At 37.9% G+C, this 21,574-nt stretch overlaps 1 protein-coding gene across 4 annotated transcripts in view; it reads right to left on the bottom strand.

Annotated features, from left to right (window-relative positions):
- tlk1a (tousled-like kinase 1a) overlaps positions 1-21,574 on the bottom strand; it is a 130,991-nt gene that overhangs the window by 96,146 nt on the left and 13,271 nt on the right. The gene's annotated exons all lie outside the window — the stretch shown is intronic.

The raw sequence follows: 21,574 nt of genomic DNA on the forward strand, positions 1-21,574 counted from the left end.
AAACATGTCCGCGGCGCATATCAGGATTGGTCGCTGGATTCACTGCAGACTTCCCAGGCCATGCGATTATAAATTTTTAAAAGAAAGATCAGATAAAGGACTGGGGAACGTGTGGGGATTGTGTGCGTCTTGGTGTCTAATTTATATGTGTATGCAGCGGTAATATAGGTTAAGTACATGTGAATATATTTGCGCCATTTATAAATAAGATATTCTCTCTGTTTCTTTACCTTGCTTTCTTGCATTCTTTCGTTTTCGGCAGCGTCTCTATGAAGTTGTGGATTTCACTAGTATAACAAGTATTTAGTGACTGTGTGTCTATTAACTTACTTGTGGATTTTTCTGCGAATATTTAGCAACAGCGTCACGAAGTTGTTTCCGTCTAGCTGCATCAGAAAATGTACCACGACGTCCGATACGCCTCCTTTTTATTATTTCCACACAGCTTGGATTGCTGCTGACAGATGGCCTTATATGGGCAGGCAGTCAATTACGCAGGAGGCGTAGGGATGGAGGACACAATATAGGCAGGAAGCCAACTATGTGGGAGGCGTGGTGATGGTGGACGCAACTCTGCCTCACACGGCAACAGAGATGAAAATGAATTTAACCCATTTTGGAATAAGGCTGTAACATAAACTGTGGAAAAAGTGATGTGCTGTGAATACTTTCTGGATGCACTATATATATATTCCTCACAATTCTACACACAACACCCCATAATGACAACGTGAAAAAAGTTTACTTGAGGTTTTTGCAAATAAAAAATAAAAAAATTGAGAAAGTACATGTACATAAGTATTCACAGCCTTTGCCATGAAGCTCCAAATTGAGCTCAGGTGCATCCTGTTTCCCACGCTCATCCTTGAGATGTTTCGGCAGCTTAATTGGAGTCCACCTGTGGTAAATTCAGTTGATTGGACATGATTTGGAAAGGCACACACCTGTCTATATAAGGTCCCACAGTTGACAGTTCATGTCAGAGCACAAACCAAGCCTGAAGTCAAAGGAATTGTCTGTAGACCTCCGAGACAGGACTGTCTCGAGGCACAAATCTGGGGAAGGTTACAGAAAAATGTCTGCTGCTTTGAAGGTCCCAATGACCACAGTGGCCTCCATCATCCGTAAGTGGAAGAAGTTCAAAACCACAATGACTCTTCCTAGAGCTGGCTGGCCATCTAAACTGAGCGATCAGGGTAGAAGGGCCTTAGTCATGGAGGTGACCAAGAACCCGATGGTCACTCTGTCAGAGCTCCAGAGGTCCTCTGTGGAGAGGAGAACCTTCCAGAAGGACAACCATCTCTGCAGCAATCCACCAATCAGGCCTGTATGGTAGAGTGGCCAGACGGAAGCCACTCCTTAGTAAAAGGCACATGGCAGCCCGCCTGGAGTTATCCAAATGACACCTGAAGGACTCTCAGACCATGAGAAACAAAATTCTTTGGTCTGATGAGACAAAGATTGAACTCTTTGGTGTGAATGCCAGGCGTCATGTTTGGAAGAAATCAGGCCAATACCATCCGTACAGTGAAGCATGGTGGTGGCAGCATCATGCTGTGGGGAGGTTTTTCAGCAGCAGTTACTGGGAGACTAGTCAGGATAAAGGGAAAGATGACTGCAGCAATGTACAGAGACATCCTGGATGAAAATGTGCTCCAGAGGACTCAACCACAGACTGGGGCGACGGTTCATTTTTCAGCAGGATAACAACACTAAGCACACAGCCAAGATATCAAAGGGGTGGCTTCAGGACAACTCTGTGAATGTTCTTGAGTAGCCCAGCCAGAAGCCAGACTTGAATCCATTTGAACATCTCTGGAGAGATCTTAAAATGGCTGTGCACCAATGCTTCCCATCCAACCTGATGGAGCTTGAGAGGTGCTGCAAACAGGAATGGGCGAAATCAGCCAAGGACTGGTGTTCCAAGCTTGTGGCATCATAATTCAAAAAGACTTGAGGCTGTAATTGCTGCCAAAGGTGCATCGACAAAGTATTAAGGAAAGGCTGTAAATACTTATGTATATGTGAGTTTTTTTTAATTTAATAAATTTGCAAACATCTCAAGTAAACTTTTTTCACATCATTATGGGGTGTTGTGTGTAGAATACTGAGGAAAAAAATGAATTTAATCCATTTTGGAATAAGGCTGTAACATAAAATGTGGGACAAAAAAAAAAAAATCAATCGGCAACAAGAACTGCAAGTTGCGAGCGTAGTCTATTTTTTGTTGCTCCCAACTCTACCGCAGCTAATTACAGTGGAACCTCGGTTTGAGATCATAATTCATTCTGGAAATACAGTATGCTCGCAGTCCAAAGCACTCGTACAGTATATCAATGCGAATTTCCCCATAATAATGGAAACTCAGATGATTCGTTCCACAGCCTAAAACTATTCATATAAAAATGATTAATACAAAATATAAAGTAAAAATACATAAAGCAAATTAACCTGCACTTTACCTTTGAAAAGAATCATGGCTGGTGTGAGCGAGTTTCTAAACTCTTGTGGGATTCCACCCAACGGGACGACAAACGGAAGAGAGTCCCAAAGCAATCACAGTCTCACAGAGCTGTAGCAGTTCGGCATAAAAGCTAATCCGAAAAGATCGCAGATATGCGATAAGCGCCTGTCGTCGATGGGTGATACAAGGAACAAAGAACATTATAAATGCCTGACTGCTGTGTCTGTGTATAGGAGAGTGGCAGATTCCGCTACAATAAATAACCGCGTTGTTGCCGTTTCAAGCTTAATAAAGCTGGTGTTGCTAAAAGTACCGAGACTCAGCTTCATGTTTTCAGATGCAAGACGGGGACTCGAACGTCACAGCACAAACACACACACACGCAGTCACAAAGCTGTAGTAAACAGTATACGCTCATACAGATGTTGACTATATGAGTGAAGGAGTTAAGGCTCTAGAAACTGCAATTAATTACACTGAGCAACAAGAAGTAGCTACAGGAATCGACATAATGATACTGCAAAGATGGCTGTCAAGTCTTGCCAGCGGCACTCATCAGGAAAGCAGACTACGATCAAAAATATCTTCATATCATCACAGGACTGAACTTTTTAAGTACAGTACATACTATATTTAACTTCAGAAAATTCTGAAACTAAGTGCATTTTTTCAGTTAATTTATTGTTGTTTTGTTGTAAAACATGATTATTAGGTTCGTAATGTGTAAAATTATAACAGTTTGACGTTTAATAGGCTTTTTCTAAACACCTGGCATTATCCAACATTTTCGCTTATCACACGTTCTGTCGGCCCGTTTATGTCGGATAAGCGAGACTCTGCTGTGTGTGTGTGTGTATATATATATATATTATATATATATTATATATATATATATATATATATATATATATATATATATTATATAGTGTGCTTGAAAGTTTGTGAACCCTTTTAGAATCTATACTAATAAAAGGCAAAGCTCTCACTCACTCATCACTAATTCTCCAACTTCCCGTGTGGGTGGAAGGCCGAAATTTGGCAGGTTCATTCCTTACAGCTTCCTTACAAAAGTTGGGCAGGTTTTATATCGAAATTCTACGCGTAATGGTCATAACTGGAAGCAGTTTTCTCCATTTACTGTAATGGAGATGAGCTTCAACAGTATTTGTTTTGTGAGTGTTGCTGTCATCAAGGATTTGATTATCATTATTTCTTTCAATCAGGTTCGTATTTGTAGGATGTGTTGTGTTCAAGTTACATTCCGTGTTTGTCAGTCGTAAAGATGACAGGTTTCATTCATCGATTTGTTTCTTACTGCATCAATAAACAGCTCGTCTTCTTCTTTATCTGAGACCTGACACACTGCATGCACTGGTTTTTACACTGTCTTCCTTTAGCGGGACATTGACTTTTTCCAACGTGTGCTTTGTTTCGCAGTAGTTGGATTTATGAATATGCTTGTATGTATCAGACGCTTTATATTTTTGCTGCCTTTTCAATTGTGTAATTCGGTTTTGTTCAGCTCTTTGGAACTGTTGCTTTTATCTGTGCACTCGCCAGTTCACGTGAGCCACTTGGTGTACATGCATCGAAGGTTCCCAGCTGTGCTGGTGCCATCTCGTGCTATGTCCATGGCTGTATTTAATGTTACCTTAGTCCTGGCACTTAAAACTTTCTCTCGCAGTTTCGCTGAGTTTGTGTCAAACACCACCCTGACCATCTCATCTTCCTCTCCATAAGCACAGTCCTTCACCCGTGAATATATACCCGTGGCAGTTTGCTATTGGATTGCGCTGACGGACGACCTTATATGGGCAGGCACTAAATTACAAACGCCAGCGCAGCCTGTCTATGAACTTAATTTAAAGTGTAGGTTTACATCGTGCTTTGTTTCCGAAGTAGCAGAACTCATGAATATGGTTGTATATGTCACTCGCTCGCTTCTTATTGTTTCGCTGCCTTCTCAATTATATAATGCATGTTTTCTTGAGCGCTTTTTTGAGGTCTTCCTGGTTTTCTATGTACTGCGTGATTACGTGGGAGGCGTGATGATGTCACACGAAACTCCGCCCCCACGGCGTTGAAGCTCATCTCCATTACATCAAATGGAGAAAAACTGCTTCCAGTTATGACCATTACGCGTAGAATTTCGATATAAAACCTGCCCAACTTTTGTAAGGAAGCTGTAAGGAATGAACCTGCCAAATTTCAGCCTTCCACCTACACGGGAAGTTGGAGAATTAGTGATGAGTGAGTGAGTGAGTGAGTGAGTGAGTGAGTGAGGGCTTTGCCTTTTATTAGTATAGATATACATATACATATACATATATATACACACACACACACACACGTAAAGATAACAGCTTTCATTATATATACACACAACACGTCCTCCAAATAAGAACCTGATTGAAAAACAATGATAATCAAATCCTTGATGACAGCAACACTCATAACAGTCACAAAACAATTACATTGACAATCAGGTTATTTTTAAAATGTTTCCTTTTCTATTTCATAACTTCTTTAACACAGTACTTCTCCGCTGCAAAGCGCGGGTATTTTGCTAGTTTTCTATATTTCTGCATAAATATGACCTAAAACATCAGATTTTCACTCAAGTCCTAAAAGTAGATAGAGAAACCAGTTAAATAAATGAGACAAAAATCATACTTGGTCATTTATTTATTACGGAAAATAATTGAATATTACATATTTGCGAGTGGCAAAAGTATGTGAACCTTTGCTTTTAGTATCTGGGTTGATCCCCCTTTGCAGACAGCAATAACTGTAACTAAACGTTTCCAGTAACTTTTGATCATTCCTGCACACCAGCTTGGAGGAATTTGAGCCCATTCCTCTATACAGAACAGCTTCAACTCTGGGATGTTGGTGGGTTTCCTCACATTAACTGCTCGCTTCAGGTCCTTCCACAACATTTCGATTGGATTAAGGTCAGAACTTTGACTTGGCCATTCCAAAACATTAGCTTTATTCTTCTTTAACCATTCTTTGGTAGAACGACTTGTGTGCTCAAGGTTGTTGTCTTTCTGCATGACCCACCTTCTCTTGAGATTCAGTTAAATGGACAGATGTCCTGACATTTTCCTTTAGAATTCTCTGATATAATTCAGAATTCATTGTTCCATCAATGAAGGCAAGCCATCCTGGCCCAGATGCAGCAAAACAGGCACAAGCCATGATACCACCACCACCATGTTTCACGGATGGGAAAAGGTATGCTGGAATGCAATGTTTTCCTTTCGCCAAACAACGCTTTTCTGAAAAGTTCTATTTTGGTCTCATCCGTCCAAACAACATTCCTCCAATAGCCTTCTGGTTTGTCCACGTGATCTTTAGCAAACTGCAGACGGACAAGCAACAATGTTTTTTTTGGAGAGCAGTGGCTTTCTCCTTGCAACCCTGCCATGCACACCATTGTTGTTCAGTGTTCTGCTGATGGTGGACTCATGAACATTAGCCAATGTGAGAGAGGCCTTCAGTTGCTTATAAGTTACCATGGGGTCCTTTGTGACCTCGACGACTATTACACGCCTTGCTCTTGGAGTGATCTTTGTTGGTCGAGCACTCCTGGGGAGGGTAACAATGGTCTTGAATTTCCTCCATTTGTACACAATCTGTCTCACTGTGGATTGGTGGAGTCCAAACTCTTTAAAGATGGTTTTGTAACCTTTTCCAGCCGGATGAGCATCAACTTTTTTTCTGAAGTCCTCAGAAATCTCCTTTGTTCGTGCCATTATACACTTCCACAAACATGTGTTGTGAAGAGCAGACTGATAGATCTCTGTCCTTTAAATAACACAGTGTGCCCACACCTGATCATCCCATAGATTGAAAACACCTGACTCGAATTTCACCTTTAAACCAACTGCAAATCCTAGAGGTTCACATACTTTTGCCACTCAGAAATATGTAATATTTGATCATTTTTCTCAATAAATGACCACGTATAATATTTTTGTCTCATTTGTTTAACCGATTTCTCTTTATCTACTTTTAGGACTTGAGTGAAAATTTGATGTTTTAGGTCATATTTATGCAGAAATATAGAAAATTCTAAAGGGTTCATAAACTTTCAAGTACAACTAACACAATATATAACTAATAATATAACTAACAACAAACACAATATATAGCAAAATACCCGTGCTTCGCAGTGGAGAAGTAGTGTGTTAAAGAAGTCATGAAAAAGAAAACATTTTAAAAATAACTTAACAGGATTGTTAATGTAATTGTTTTGTCACTGTTATGAGGGTTGCGGTCATCAAGGATTTGATTATTATTTCTTTCAATCAGGTTCGTATTTTTTAGGATGTGTTGTGTTCAAGTTATATTCCGTGTTTGTCAACCGTTGTAAAGATAACAGGTTTCATTCATTGAAGTGTTCACTACCCAAATCGGTACTCGTGAATCTAAGATATTTAACAGGCATTCCCGATATTAAGTTGAGGATTTGCCTGCTAACATTTAGCGGCAGTTTGTCTATGAACTTAATTTAAACTTAAGCTTTACACCTTGCTTTCCTATTGATATGTCTACAAAGGCTTGTTCAGAGGGTTGTTCCTTTCCTATTGCATCAATGAACAGCTCGTCTTTCTCTTTATCTGAGACATCACACACTGCATGCACGGGTTTAACTCTGCCTCGCACGGCCATCGAGTGTGACGATGTGGGTTCTGGCTCCACGCTCCCATCTGCTGTTTCGGAACCCTTGAACCCAACACCGTTGATAATGCTACCGAGTGAGCTAGTCAGTGGAGGCAATAACATCTGAGCAAGGGGATGGTTTAAAAAAGTGCAAAAGTGCTTTTATTTAAAACAGTCAACAAAACAAACAGTGTTCCAATAAAGTGCAGTAATTCCCAAAAAGTTCAATAAATAATCCAATAAAAGAACGTGGAGGTTAAAACACACAAATAGAAAAAAACAATCCTTAAAACCAGAGGTTAAAATGTTCCTACGGGAAGCAGTCTTTAAAACAACAAGAAGCCCGGTGCTTCTTCTGTTAGCGTCTCACCTGCTTCTCCCATATGGGCCCTGCAACAGGCGAGACGCTCTCAATGCGGCTGACCTTCTGCCTACTCCTGCTGCTACTACCACTGCCAGTCGCCTTCCCGATCCTTGGCTCCGGTCGGCTCCCCCCTGACAGTGACTTGGGAATTCCACTGTGACCAAGGCTCTCGCACAGGGAACACTACGTTCCAAGTCCCGACTCCCACTACCGTCTACGGAGAGACCTGCACCTTCCTGGTCACTCCTGCCCTGCAAAAACAAACTTCTGCGGGTGTGACCACAACCACTTCTCCCAGGTGTTGGCCAAACACCCAGGCGGCCTTCAGCTGCCTGCAAGCGTTTGCTCGCCTACTTCCTGCTGCACCGATTTGCTTGCGCTCTCTCTTCCCTCTCTTTCCTGCTTCCAAACTCAGTTTCCTTCTCTTTCTTTTCCTCTCCCCCCCTCCCGACCGACTCGCGCTTCTTTTAAATGACGAGGGGCCATGACAGCTGTAACGCATTAGCCACGGGAGCAATCACGGATGTGGGCAGTTCCTCACCTGTGCACTCGGTGAGAAACGCCCACACCCGCGAGCGAACCGCGGCTCGCCATGGCCCAACGCCCCCTCGCTAAGCCTTTAGGTCGCGGGCAGAACAGAATAAACATTTATTGAACACACTAAAACTAAACTTTTGAAACTTAACTTTTTTGAACATAAATATGAATAAAAACAGACAGGAATATTATTCCGGAATAAATCAACTCAAACCTTAAAATAACTTATATTTTGCTCTCCATAAAAATATACATCGAGTCCGCGTGCTATTGTGGTTTTGCCTGCGTGCCTCAATAAGTCACCCTCCCCTCGCTCTTACTTTTTTACCGTTCATCTAATGAATACACCGAGTATGGCTTTACAAAAAAACAATCATTGGTGGCAAATAAAGTATCCATTATGTACAATTACAAACACCAGCGGCAGCCTGTCTATGAACTTAATTTAAACTTTAGGTTTACACCGTGCTTTGTTTCCAAAGTAGCAGCATTCACGTATATGGTTGTATATGTCAGTCTCTCACTTCTTATTGTTTCAGGTTCCAGTTATGACCATTACGTGTAGAATTTCAAAATGAAACCTGCCCAACTTTTGTAAGTACGCTGTAAGATATAAGCCTGCCAAATTTCAGCCTTCTACCTACACGGGAAGTTGGAGAATTAGTGATGAGTCAGTCAGAGAGTGAGTGAGTCAATGAGGGCTTTTGCCTCAGACAAACGCACTTTGATTGTGACATTGTGAGAAAAAAAAAATCCTCTTCCAACTCCACATCCAGCCCATACCTTCCCCAAACAATTTATTTATTTATTTTTTTTTTTTTTTGCAGTGGCTCGTGCATTTGATCATACGTGCGGGATAACCAGTGTGTTAGAAGAAAAGAGATCTCAGACTGGCCGCCCTGTATGTCAATCAAGTGGCAAATACCATAGGGAGGATATATGATTTTTTTTTTAATGCAATCTACCTGCGCTACCTTTGTGATCTACCGGTCAATCGTGATAAACATCTTGGGCTCCCCGATATAGATAGATACAATAGACAAAGTATAAGACTACATTAGGAGGCTAAAATTAAAACCTCCTGTCTCACATTCATGCAAATATCCCTGCAGCCCTAATATTTATGACTGGTTCACTAACAAATATTGGCCAAAACTTCTAATAACAGAGAGTAGAACCTTGTTTTGAGAGGCGATTGGAATATTAGCCTTTACATATATTTTTTATTTAATATTTGTACTGTGTGTCATTCAGCAAAGGTTTTGGTATGAAACAAGCACTACATAATTATTATTTTATAGTTACACATGAATTACAAACATATAGTTAATAGACTAAACAAAAAAAAGCATGTAAAAATATTAATTTATTTAAATTGTGAAAAACTAAAGCCATTAATGATTTAAAATTATTAAAACATACAAGTGCATATTTACATTTAAGCAGCATTTGTCAAAATTATTAGATTGTGTGATATTTCTTTTTTTTGTTGAGAAATTACAAAAAACTACTGTTTTTAATTAAGCCTTTTTTCTGTAATATACCTATCTGAAACAACTAAAGAATACGACAGCTTTTAATTATGAGAAGCATTTTCTTTTATGCATTGTGTATTATGGATATATTTTATTAAACTATGTATTTTAATGGGAACTAAAATTTACTTTAGTAAATATGGTCACTCAACAATAGGCCTACAGAAATTTATGTTTAATAAATAATGAACCGTTAACCCGTGGTCTATAGTTTAATTATAAAAAAATAAAATATAGGATGTAAGGCTTCTAGAAGTATGGTTATGCAGGAGGTTAGTTTAAAAAGTTTTTTTTAAAGTTATAAGTAAAAATGGTATTGATATTGAAATTGGATGATAAAGCAACATGAAATCTGTGATTGGTAACAGCTTTAAGAAAACCTAATTGAACCATTCCAACTAAAAGCCAGTAACAAAAGGCAAAAATACCCCCAAAACTATGCACAAGTTTAGTAACTTAATATGTACAACTGTCACAACAGTACTAATATACAGCTTTAACAGTCTATGCAAATATGCATAGTCTACACTTGTAAAATGGGATTACTTTGCTATATGATCAGTCATGAATGTATAGCATGACGACTGCGGACAGTGTATGGCAGAAATGTGTGCCAAAATAAGGACTCTGCTTTAATGTTAACTCTGGCAGAGAACAAACAATCTTTACATACATTGCCCTGTCATTATCTTTGGAAAACAGGGTTTAGAAAATGTTACTGTCAACAAAGAGTGACATTTTCTTTCCAATTACATAATTCAACAGGTATATTTGGCCAATATGTGGAAATACAAAAGTTTCCAAAATTATCACCTCTGGTGATTCAGATGTTCGCTTAAGATGCATCCAAGGTCGCTACAGCAAAAAAAAAGTCATGCAGGCATCCAATTCCATTTTTCAAAAAAATAAAGTACTGAAAAGGGTATTTCACCAGTTGTCTAAATATGGCACAAATTTAAGACGCTGAAACATGGAAAAGTATAGATTTAAAGGTGGAATACAAGCAGCAAACAGTTATCTGCGAATTATGTCAGAAGACAATTTTACCCAATGGAAGTAGCACCCCTAAAGACAAAACATCTACGCAAAGTATGAGAGAAGCACTGAAGTCATGTGGATTGTAAGGAGAACAATAAATTAGTATGAACACACACAACAAGAACAAATGAGACAACACTGAGCATCTTAACTGGAAAAGGATTTTGTTAACACGCCACTTACACAAACTTTGGTACATTGTAGTGTTCACACATTAAATCTATAAAGTTCAATTTAAAAAAAATGCATAACAGAAAGCAAAAAATAATTTTGCATAAAAGAAATGAGCAAAACAAAACTAATATACAAAAATATACCCACACATGTTAGAAATATTAGACAAATGCAAATAAATACTTTGTTATAGAATAAATGTAAACAAACCATGTGATTGAGTGAGTTTAATTGAAAGCAGCAAAGAATTCTAAACTTTTGAATCAGAAAAACTAATGTTAAGTCTCTTAGACTTCTGTACCTGCAAGATAGAAATAAAAATGATAGGCATCAGCATAGGACAGACAAATTAAATCTGCTAAGTAGGTCAGTGAGCAGCAACATAATTAATACTGACATATAAAGCTCTAACATTATAAACTGCATTCACTGATCAACAGGGAGCCAGTGCAAACTAGACAATATTGGGGTGACACTTCCTTGCCATCTTGTGTGTGTCTCAATAAAGAGCTGTGTACTGAACAATCTGCAGTTTATGCAATCACATATAAGAAGATGACTATAGAGGGCATAATAATCCTAACGTGAACAAAAAAAAAAAATCAAAACATGGATGAGCTCACTAAAAGGGTAATCTAAATACAAGTCCAGTTGCAAGAAGTATGCCAAACTGAAAATAGGCAGATTTGAAGACAGTTCTCAATGGAGTTTGACACACCAATTTAAAGTCAAAAACAACAGTGTTTTCTTACAGACATTACCATGCCTTGTCATCAGTATTTTTAATGATAAAACCCATCATCACCTAAGCAGCTGTCCGAATACTTGCAGTTATTACTTTAATTGAGCCAATTTTGTAATTTTTTTTTGTTGTATAAAAACAGAATACATATACCAAAAAGGCCTCTTGAGATCAGTCACCAGCCAGGGGAATGAGGTGGAAGTGGTGCAGAGCTACAAGTATATGGGAGTTCACATAAAGAGAAAACTGGACTGGCCAGACAGAAGGGCCACAGGAGACTGTACTTCTTGACAAGGTCTACTGATGTATACAGCAAGCTGCTGGAAATTATACACCAGTCTGTAGTCAGTCAGTAAGTCAGTCATTTTCCAACCCGCTACATCCTAACACAGGGTCACGGGGGTCTGCTGGAGCCAATCTCAGCCACCACAGGGTGCAAGACAGGAACAAACCCCAGACAGGGTGCAAGCCCACCACAGGGCACCAATCTGTAGTAGCTAGTGTATTGTTCCATGTTGTGGTCTCCTGGAGAAGCAAATTCAGCTCAAAACAGACATAAAACTAGAACAAAAAACTTATCAGGAAAGCCTGCTCAATCATACCTTGGGCACACTGGAAGCAGTTGTGGAAAAGAGGATGGCAACAAAACTTATGATAAAGCCCCTCAATCCCCTCCAAGAGAGACTACCTTGAAGCACTTTTATCCATTGGCTCATTTATCCACGAGATGCTTAACAGCACATATGTGCATCTTTTTTCTGCTTTCTCTCAAACTAAATGCTTACGTTTTTAAAGTTATTTTTTCAATTTCTGCACAATATACATTCATTGATTGATTGTATTATATATTCTGAAAATCTATCCTTTGTTTTTGCTGCTGTATGCATCTAAATTTCCCTTTGGGATTAATAAGGTTTAATATTGAAGTTTATTATCCTTTTGAAATTTATAGGAATACAGTATTGTTTCAAGTACATGTATTACATAACTTAATGTTTGTTTTTATTTATCACCATTTCAAAAAATTCCTAAAGATGTTGAGTTCCAACTCATTTCAATGTGAAATTTAATAATTATTACAAACATTTGACAGTAATTAACCAGCAGTTACTAAGAAACTATAGTGAACTACAGGCACTAAAAATGTCTAGTCCAAGGCCTTTTATTGCTTTTATTGAATTAACGACAGTGAAAAAATACATCTATATTATGACATTTCAAAATTTAAATTACGGTATATAAGGAAATCCATTTTATGCAATATCCCAATTCCAACTATTAGATGGGTCAATATACGATGCACTGAAAAATGAAAGTTAGATTGGCTTAACCCTCTGTACTTGTCCAACCAGTTTTTGGGAATATACCCAAAGAGGCAGTATAACAGCCCATCTATCATTCTATATTTCCTGGCCTGAACAACCACCTACGCAAAGCTCTCCTGCTACACTAATCTCTAACTCTTGCATCTCGTCACTATAGAGGCATATTCCCTAAAGCCCACTACACCTATCTCATCATAACCACGTTAGCCAGCATTCTAGCCTTTACTATATTACTAGACTATGTACATAATACAAGTCAGTTTTGTTCTGGTTTTTTTTTAAAAACATGGGTTTGCAGAATGAACCAAACAATTTCAGTAGTTCTGTTTCATCGTGTTGATTATCTCATGGCCAAACACAAAGAGAAGTCAAGTGAGGCCAATGAAGAAGTAGGTGGGGGTGAATCAAAGCAGCAAGGCACTCTGAACAGTCAAGCGCTCAAATTTCTGGTAGTAGTGGAGAGGGTTCTGACGAACAGCAGCTGAAAACACAATGATACAATGCTGCAGTGGTCAGAGAATAGATGCACAGAGTGCATAGATATGAAAAAGCAGGCCAAGTGCTCTAAAATTATGTACAGGTGTTATGGTTCGGTATATGCAGTCGTACAAAGAATATGAGGTAAAGATGTGAAGATTAATTAATGTAATGCAGAGCCAAATTTACAAGTGTGAGATCTACCTGGAAACCTTAAACTGTAAACTACTGAGCCCTGCTATTTTAAGAAGCCTATAGATGCGATGGCAGACACAGTAAAAAAAAAATAAAAAAAATAAAAAGTTACAGAAGCAACTAGCATGAGGTGTACCTGTCACCTCCATCCACATTGAGAGGGTTTTCTCAATGGCAGGTTACAGTTACTACCAAATGATTTGCCGTCATTACTGACAATGTGGACAAAGTAAATTTATTTTTTGAAGAAAAACTTAATATAATGAAGCCTGAGCACCATTCAAAGGTGTAAAACGGATTGATACAATAGTCAATCACAAATGTGACTGTGCTCTTAAAGGCACAGGTATTTAGTTGCGTAATTCAGCTCTGTATTGCTATTTTGTAATATTTTCATAGTATAAGAAATGCTTTTCAGTGTATGTGCATATTTAGTAGGAGTTTGTTTGCTGTTTACACTGCTTAATACACAAAAACATTTAAGTTCCTTATTTTTATAAAGAAGTGAGCAAAGTTGTCAGTTGGCAAAATAATGCCAGACTGTACCTGGTATCTCAATCACTCTCTAATAGTAAAGATGTTTACTTCTAATAACACAAGAGATGTTTCAGTTTGTGACATTTCAATTTAAATCAGCCATATATATATATATATATATATATATATATATATATATATATATATATATATATATATATATATATATAAAAAAATACAAGCAAGAGTGTTTATTGCTTAATACACTACAAGCTATAGGCCATCGACGAAACTACATCAGTGGTTGGTGGATGGTAAATTTTACTGTTGTCACGTCAAAAATAATAAAAAGAAACCTAACTATATGCTTTCGAATTTTTTGTTGCTAAAATCTCATTTTACTGAACTCATACCAAACCGTGATGTCTAAACCATAACCTTTCTGTATATTGACACCCCTACTATGTTCTTCAGCATTTTTGTTTTTTTATATATATATAATCATATTTAATTAAACTCAAAAAAATTCCATACATGCAAGTCAAGATTAACAAAACTGGTTTGAAACAAATCGACCCTAACACTTGAGAAACAGCTAGGCCAGCAGAGTAGCACTTTAATAATAGTAAAAATAAATATTTACTTATTTAGTATTTTTCAATCAAAAAATGCATGATATTAGAAATACAGTACATCTCCCCAACACTGCACATCCTCTTAAGTCCCAGTACTCCATTACAAACAAATTAAATTCTTTCACCAGGATAGATTAACCTGATTTAGATAAAATCATTTCTCAACTGAGACCCTCCACCTGCATCCTTGACCCAATACCAACAAGTTTTTTCAAAGAAGTATCGGGCATGCTAATTGATAGCATTCTTGACATAGCAAACTCGTCATTAGATACGGGGGTCTTCCCAGACAGTCTTAAGACTGCTATAGCTAAACCTCTAATCAAGAAAAATAATCTTGACTCCTCTGCTTTGAAAATTTTAGACCTATTTCTAACCTGCCTTTCTTAAGTAAGATTCTAGAGAAGTCAGTCATTATGCAGTTAAATAACCACCTCAATAAACATACTATTCTTGTTAAGTTTCAGAACAAATAACAGTACAGAAACTGCACTCGTTAAAGTAGTCAATGACTTGCGGGTAAATGTGGACAAAGGCCATTTATCTGTTCTTATCCTCTTAGACCCGAGTGCCGCATTTGAAACCATCGATCACAATATTCTTAGAAATCGCCCTTAGTCATGGGTGGGCCCCTCTGGCATTGTCTTAAATTGGTTTGAATCCTACCTGGCTGGTAGAAAATTCTTTGTTAGTTGTGATAATTATACTTCAAAGACACCCGATATTCTATATGGTGTTCCACAACGCTCTATCCTGGGTCCACTGCTCTTTTCGATCTACATGCTTCCGTTAGGTCAGTTTATCTCGGGGCACAATGTGAACTACCACAGCTATGCTGATGACACGCAACTGTATTTATCAATAGCACCCAATGACCCTGACACTGTTGTTTCAATAACACAATGTCTTACTTGTTTCTGAGTGGATGAGTAGTAATTTTCTCAAGCTAAATAAAGAAAAAACTGAAATTTTAGTGATCGGCAATAATGAATATAATGAGGTTATTAGAAATAAACTTGATGCATTGGGATTAAAAGTCAAGACGGAGGTAAAGAATTTAGAAGTAACTGTTGACTGTGACCTGAATTTTAAATCGCATATTAATCAGATCACTAGGACAACATTTTTTCCACTTAAGAAATATAGCAAAATACTCCTCCTCCTTCCTCCCCTACACTATGTGACTCTTCAATTCCACCCAGGAGGGTAAACGCTAACATTATTCAAAGTTATTGTCTGTTTTTACCTGAATTTTTATTACTCTTTAATATTGTTGCTGCTACTGGATTTTGTGAATTTCCTCTTGGGATTAATAAAGTATCCATCTAAAAGTTAGACCTCTTATCATTGAAAGATGCTGAGAAATTAGTTCATGCTTTTGATTTCAGTTGACTAGATTACTGTAACGTACTCCTCTCAGGACTACCCAAAAAAGACAAAGCGACTGCAAACAGTGCAGAATGCAGCTACTAGAATCCTAACTAGGAAAAGAAAATCTGAGCACATTTCTCCAGTTTTGATGTCACTACACTGGTTACCTGTGTCATTCAGAATTGACTTTAAAACACTGCTTATGGTTTACAAAGCCTTAAATAATCTCGCTCCATCTTATATATCGAGTGTCTGACATCTTATATTCCAAATCAAAACCTTAGATTTTCAAATGAGTGCCTGCTTAGAATTCCAAGAGCTAAACTTAAAAGAAGTGATGAGGCGGCCTTCTGCTGTTATGCACCTAAAATCTGGAATAGTCTACCAATGGGAATTCGCCAGGCTGATACGGTGGAGCACTTTAAAAAAAACTGCTAAAAACACATTACTTTAACATGGCTTTCTCATAACTTCATTTTAATTTAATCCTGATGCTGTACACATTCAATTATCATTGCAATTCATGGTGCGCCACCACCATCTAATCAAAGCACCATGATGTCCCTACATTGATGGATTAAAGGCCAGAAGTCCACGTGACCATACCATCAAGTCCTTCCATGAGAACCCTGAATACAATGAGGGCTGATCATTTATGTTAGGTAGAATGCCGAAAGGGGGCTGGGCGGTCTCATGGCTTTAGAACCCCTGCAGATTTTTTTTTTGTTTGTTTTTTCTGTCCTCCGTGGTCATTGGACCTTATTTTTAGTCTGTTAGCGTTCTCCGATTTTAATTTTTACTTTGTCTTTTTTCATCATGTAAAGCACTTTAAGCTACATTATTTGTATGAAAGTGTGCTAAATAATTAAATGTTGTTATATAGTATATCTATCTCTCTATATATACAAAATACCCGCGCTTCGCAGCGGCAAAGTACTGCCTTAACATTTTTATTAAGAAGAAAATTAAACCTTTTTAAACTGAGGTAAAATATACCAATAATTCTTTGTTAAGGATCTCTTTGTATACCACATTGCGAGTTCGGCCCTCCAGTTGTAATATGACCAAGCTGTGCACTGAGCTTACTCTTGAGCATGCAACATACAGTTGGCCATGTGAACAGTAATCTTGTCTCAAATCTCACGGCTTGGATTGCTGCTGTCATAATCGAGTTTTATGGTTTGTTTTAATTACAACAGTATTTGTAGGACTTGTGTTGAAGAGACATTCAGCATCTGTCAAGCATTGTAAGCATACAACCGGTTTCATCGATAACTTCACATCCAGCTTTTGAGAATTTAAACATTCATAAACATCAAAGTGTTCACTACTGAAATCGTCACCTGTCAATCTAAGATGTTTGAGAGGCATTGGCAGTTGTCGAAAGATGTAAAATATTTGGCCATTTCGGTACACTTGAAAGCGACAACTGAACAATTCAGTGGCAGCCATCAACTCACATGCAGAACCATAGGTGAAGGGCTTAAGCATTTCACTCTTCTAGTGCTCCTGTGTAGATTATCTCCTGTACCGTCATCAGTCCACACCTTGAACCTGTCCCAGTCATTCAATACATAAGACACAATGTTCCTCCAGATATCAAGAGTGAGCCTGATATGGCCGTGCAATATGTAACAAAGAGAATGGAAAAGGCAGGCGCCATCTCCGGGCATGGAAACCACTCGATAAGTGACAGTTCTTTGATCGATGGTGATCACCTCGATAGACATGGTAATGGGATTACGGTTGGAACAATAAAGGAAATGGGTACCTGAACAATGTAAAGTAAGTCTAAAATACCTACACAATAACTATAATCATAATAAACGAATAATAAACCAGCGGAGAAGCCGTGGATTAAATAAAAAGGCTGCAGTTATCAGCAGGGAGACGTGAATCCCATGGCAAAGCAAGGAAGGGAATGTAGAGACCGGAGCGACAGACTGCCTTATATAGGCAGGCAGCCAACAACGTGGGAGGCGTGAGGATGGGGGACCCAACACCGCCTCACACGGTGACCGAGCTGCAGGCTATGGACGTATATATGTACGCAAGTAGGATTTAGTTAGCGTTGGGAACCTGCGTACCAAATTTTTTGAAGATGGGCCCACAAGTAACAAAGACCGTTGAAAAGTTCAATATGGCGGCTGACAGTGGCGTCATACCACTGAAATAAGTACGTACATTGGTTTCGGTTAGCGCAGGGAAGCCGCCTACCAAATTTCGTGAAGATGGGGCTATAAATAAGAAAATTCAACTTTGTTGACTGTTAGCAACCATTATGACCGTTACGTGTAGAATTTCGAAATGAAACCTGCTTAACTTTTGTAAGTAAGCTGTAAGGAATGAGCCTGCCAAATGTCAGCCTTCTACCTACACAGGAAGTTGAAGAATTAGTGATGAGTGAGTCAGTGAGGGCTTTGCCTTTTATTATTAAAGAGATTATATATATATATGGAAATCAAGGTCCCAGAGTCTGGAGGAAGAGAGGGGAGGCACAGAATCCATGTTGCTTGAGGTCCAGTGTAAAGTTTCCACAGTCAGTGATGGTTTGAGGTGCCTTGTCATCTGCTGCTGTTGGTCCATTGTATTTTCTGAGGTCCAAGGACAACGCAGCCGTCTACCAGGAAGTTTTAGAGCACTTCATGCTTCCTGCTGCTGCTGAACTTTAAGATGCAGATTTCATTTTCCAACAGGACCTGGCACCTGCACAAAGTGCCAAAGCTACCAGTAACTGGTTTAAGGACCATGGTATCCCTGTTCTTGATTGGCCAGCAAACACACCTGACCATAACCCCATAGAAAATCTATGGGGTATTGTGAAGAGGAAGATGCAATACGCCAGACCCAACAATTCAGAAGAGCTGAAGGCCACTATCAGAGCAACATGGGCTCTCAGAACACCTGAGCAGTGCCACAGACTGATCGACTCCATGCCACGCCGCATTGCTGCAGTAATCCAGGCTAAAGGAGCCTCAACTAAATACTGAGTGCTGTACATACTTATACTTTTCATGTTCATACCTTTCAGTTGGCCAAAATTTCTAAAAATCCTTTTATTGCATTGGACTTAATTGATATTCTAATTTTCCGAGATACTGAATTTGGGACTTTCATTAGTTGTCGGTTATAATCATCAAAATTAAAAGAAATAAACATTTGAAATACATCAGTCTGTGTGTAATGAATTAATCTAATATACAAGTTTCACTTTCTGAATGGAATTACTGAAATAAATCAACTTTGTCACGATATTCTAATTTTATGACCGGCACCTGTATATATCTATATATATATATATCTCTATCTATATATATATATATGTATATATATGAGCCACTCATCAAGAAATTGAACTGAATAAATGTCTACCAACAGGAGACTATAAGTTACAAAGTAACACAGCATCCTCTACCATTTGGGTTAACATATAATCGGGGGGAGGATGGGGGACTCATACTTCACTTTCATCATGGCTTTTGCCATTTCTTATCATGTGTCCAAATGACATGCTGATGTACAATGTGCATGGATGACAACAATGGTACTCTCTTTTTAAAAAAATGTAACAATGCATTGATAATGTAATCAGTTTATTTCAGATTTATTATCTCACGTATGCATTAAAATTACATTCCTAATTGCCCACAAGCAGTTCCTGAAGTGGAACCAAATTTTTGGAAGTATTCAATTTGGTCAGTCTTGTTCCTCCTTCATTATTACCTTTACACAAAGGGGTAGGAGGCTATCCTTCAGAGGATAGAGCACAAGTATGTCTCCACTTTCCTTGTCCAGTGTCTGAATCTCACCACATAGGTTATGTAAAATATAACACAAGATGGACCCCAGCTGCCCCACAAACCTCCACATGATTTGGTAGATCAGAAGGTAAAAATATTTAGTACTGAACCAATACTACTCTGTATTTATCACCATAACCATACATTTTGCCTAAGCCGCAACAATGGTTATGATGAGACCTTGACCTGGAGTCAAACGCTCTCCACTTCCACAAATGGAAACTTAAAAACCTTTAAAGGTGCTCATTCTGAAATATGATTAATACAAGTGTCATGTACCTCATAAAAGATCACACAAGTGGCCCACGAAAAATAAAGCCCATCCAAAGTATTTGGACAAATTCATATTTCTAATGCATATAGGTCCACATATGAGTAGCCCCAGGAGTTTAAATTCCTTAAAGCGCCTGTATGTGTGAAAGTATTGGACTTTAAAGAGTTTGTGTGTAAGAGAGGGCAGAGTGTTTATTCTGCAAAAGACTAGTCCACCATCCAGCACAACTCCCTATCATTTTACGGTTGTTCAAAAAAAGTGTCGTATTTTAGGCTACAAATTACTCACTTGCATACCCATAAGTACACAATTACTGGTTATTTTATGAACACCAGTTTCCTCTCCCCAAAAAACAATAAATTTACATTATTTGCAATGTAGATGCAAGTGCTGCTTGTCTCCATGTTGTACTCAAGGCTTTTCACTTTGCATTGACATGTTTAAGATGCAACAACCTGGCCAATGCACTCTTTTCCTAGTGTGTACTGTTTGCAGGTGTGCTATGCATGCACATCTTAAAATGTTATTTTTTTTTTAATCAAATGTAGATTCAGTCATACATTACACAGGTTAAGGAATACAAAGGAATACACTAATGCTATATATATTTCATAGCACTGTCAAACTTTTTTAACAAACAAATTTACATTTATAAAAGTTTAGAATATTTCTCTGGAAAAAAATTTACTGAAACAATTTCAGGCAAAACAAAAACAGATTAACAACATTGTGCATAAACAAGTACCCTTTAAATTAGAAAAAAAAAAGTTACCTGAAAAACTTACCATCCAGCCAATTATACAAGAAGAAAATGTATCAATTTAATAGTTTATTTTTTCAGATTTTGTAGTGACAATTTCTATTTATAGGACACGACAAGGTATGGTAGTTAACTGCTCTATGGAACCCTGAACTGGACTAGGTTTGAAAATATATGTACAAACTACTTTTGAGCATATTCAAGCCATTTAAAAGTTATTTGCATTATTCTGATAATAACATGATGTGGAATTTAAGCTACAAAACCCTGGCATATGAATTAAGCATCCATTTCCCTGTTGAATATTTGCTAAATTATTACTGAAAGACGATATTCAACCAAACAAGGAAAATGCTATAATGCACGTACCATAATAGTACATTTACAATGCACAAAGGTTAAAAATTTCACTAGACAAGTTAGTCTAAGAGTATCTAGCTATAACCTTCTAAAATGTTCATCTAAAGCAAAAGAGAACACTACAACAAAAAGCACTGTGTATAAACAATTTAAATATAATGCAAAATGTGACAAAAGATAAAGTCAGGACTGCACAAATTTCAAACAAACAAGGCACACATCTACCACAGTTATATATAAATGTTTCACAGAGCATGCTGCCTCTTCAACACTCAACAACAACTTACAGCAATACAAATATACATTATATCAAAGCAAGCACTAGGGAGAGACAAGAAATGTCCAGAAAAAGGCAGTTAAAATTATTTTTCCAACTAA

This window comes from Polypterus senegalus, chromosome 6, assembly GCF_016835505.1.
Source record: "Polypterus senegalus isolate Bchr_013 chromosome 6, ASM1683550v1, whole genome shotgun sequence".
Taxonomy (NCBI): Eukaryota; Metazoa; Chordata; class Cladistia; order Polypteriformes; family Polypteridae; genus Polypterus; species Polypterus senegalus.